Genomic DNA, 2,581 nt, shown 5'->3' with positions numbered 1-2,581 from the left:
ATGGAAAATAGTTACATGTTTTAACAAGTTTCCACAGGGCAGTTCCAGATGACCAAAAAAGGGTTCCCAATGTATTATGCTGCTTCTGCATACTAAAATAAAAAAAATAAACAAAAATGCCAGTCAGGATTATAAAGTTGTGGTGGGGATGAGTCAAAGTGTCCCTATGGTAAGAAGCACCCCTGAATTTCTGGTTATTGCAAGAAAAAATCCTCAATTTCAATTTCTTGTTGAATATCTGTTTAATTTCTTCACATCAGTCTTACGTCATTGGTAGGTTAAAAGAAGAATATTCCCCTGTGTGCCAGGGGATTTGAAAATGCAAATGATCATGTGTGCTCATCAAGAATGAGAAAAGACCCAGAGATGGGTAGTGTAAGCATTTCAGAAAAATTGCAAACACCACCAAATCAGACTTCAGTTCAGTTTTCAGAATTCAGTTTCTCAGACTTAAAAAGGGTGAGATTTTGTCAGCTGAAGACATGTTGGTGACATGACCTGGAGGTCTATAAGCCAACCTTCCACCAACGTGGGACTAACTTGTCACCAGGCCAGATCAGCCAGGGCTCTATCTAACTGAGTTCTGAGCACCTCCCAAAATGGAGAAGCTTATCACACCTCTGGACACCTTGTTCCTCTGCTAAACAATCCTTCTGCTGAGAACTGTTTTGCTGAAATCCAGTCTGAACCTTCCCCACTTCAATTTGTATCCTTCTTACCTCATCAGCTACTAGAGAGATGAGATTTGTACTGTCATCTTTACAACTGCATTTTGAGTAGTTGTCAGGTGTCACGATATCTTTCCTTAATCTTCTCCACACTAAATATAGTCATTTCCACAATATCTCCTTAGAGTTTGTCCACTTCAGGACCTTTGACCACTGACCATTTTGGTGGCACCTTCCTGGATACTTCTCATCTCCCCATCCCTCTTGAACACAATTCAGTGTTCTATTGCCAAGTAGTTGGAAATAATAACAGTAATTTCTCAGGATCTGCTGAGTATTTCTCCTGATGTTGTATCTTTAATCTAGATATAAACACCTAAGCCACTTCTCCTGATTTTGTTGATAGAAAACTGGAGAGAAAGAAGCATCTCTAAGCATGATTCGCCTCATATTTATGTAGTTGTCTAACACAGGTCAAATAAATCAGGTACTGGTAGTGCTTTTTACTTTCCATCAGAATAGGGAATAACTGCTGATGAAATGTACAAGGGAAATGTCTGACACTGAGAGAAATGAATGCTGCCTCTTCAGTTCCTAGGAGCACTGCTTCATTAACTAGTAAATAAGGATGACAGAGGACAGGTAATTATCGAAAGCTCCGAGGGAGAAAATAAATATTTTATCATTCCAGTGTGCTGAAGCCATGATGATGTTTTCTGTGTGTAGGGACAGATTTTCAAAGATATCCAAGCATCTAAATATACAGTCACCTACTGCAGATCAGCTAAAATGACAATTGGGCAAGGTGTTGAAAAGCAATAGTGAGCTGGGTTCCTAACTTGTCTCCAGGGTCTGTAGACCTCCCTAGCTATTTCAGTTCCTTTGCAAATCTGTTTTTTAATGCTCTTTTGATCATGGACTTCTAAGTTGTTTGGTTACTTTTGGGAATCAGACCCAGCAAGCCTACATTTCTTGAGTGTCGAACAGAAAAACGTATGATTATACAAGGTACATCAATTTCCAAATGTTGCCTGGGAAATATCAGCTCATGGTGCATCCCCATAAAACCCACAAACACTGTGTTCTTTACTCACCTATAAAAGATGCAATCAGAATATGTATCTAGATGCAAATAAGTCTTGATGCTAATGCATTTGCACTGCAATTCCTTTCCAGTTTGAACGTCTTTAATTTCCCAAATGCAATTCCTGCAAAGAATTGACGAAAGAGTTGCAATGAAAATTACATTCTCCAAGCAATTAGAGGAGAAAATAAATTGTCCCTGACTGTCATCTCCAATTCTGAGCTTGCAGGTGGGCTACTATGTGATTATATATCCATACTATATATGCACACACACACACATATTCCCACTTTCTCTATATGGGGATTATTAGTTATGATGTTGAAAATATCTTTTTCAGAATTATATGAAACTCAATGTTTGTTTCCCAATAAACTGATAAATGTATGCTGTAATGTTTTAAACTGCATATTTGCCGGAGGAGGACTGTCTGTTTGAAAACAATGACAAGAATGAACTCCAGATGGTCCCGCTGTCAATGTACAATAGGTGGTTTTTTGGCTTAACTAACGTGAATTGTGGCAGAGAGAAATCAGATACTCACAAAGCTGAACAAAGCACATATTCAGTGACATGTCTCTCCTTTTCTGGGCTATTCAAGTAGCATACTTTGAACTTGAGAGAGAGAGAAAGAAAATTAATAAACCTCTGTGAACAGGACAACAAGCAGCAGAACACATAAATGCTATGTTGGGTGTCATATCTTCCAATCATTCATCTATATAGTGTGGTGTAGCATTGAATGTTTATATATATGAGTCATAAGTCTATCCATTAATATATGTATTTATGAAATACACAACACTTAGAAAAAAAATAAAACTACAAC

General features: G+C 37.8%; 1 long non-coding RNA gene across 1 annotated transcript; it reads left to right on the top strand.

Moving 5' to 3' along the window:
- The first annotated feature begins 740 nt into the window (after nucleotides 1-740).
- LOC137466576 (uncharacterized) lies at nucleotides 741-2,324 on the top strand. The gene is made up of 2 exons (XR_010995223.1): nucleotides 741-1,981; nucleotides 2,093-2,324. It is a non-coding gene; the product is annotated as an uncharacterized lncRNA (long non-coding RNA).
- Nucleotides 2,325-2,581: the final 257 nt, after the last annotated feature.

Source organism: Anomalospiza imberbis, chromosome 2 (genome assembly GCF_031753505.1).
Source record: "Anomalospiza imberbis isolate Cuckoo-Finch-1a 21T00152 chromosome 2, ASM3175350v1, whole genome shotgun sequence".
In the NCBI taxonomy this organism is placed as follows: domain Eukaryota; kingdom Metazoa; phylum Chordata; class Aves; order Passeriformes; family Viduidae; genus Anomalospiza; species Anomalospiza imberbis.
Note: the sequence above shows the minus strand (reverse complement) of the source record. Positions and strands in the feature narration are given on the sequence as shown.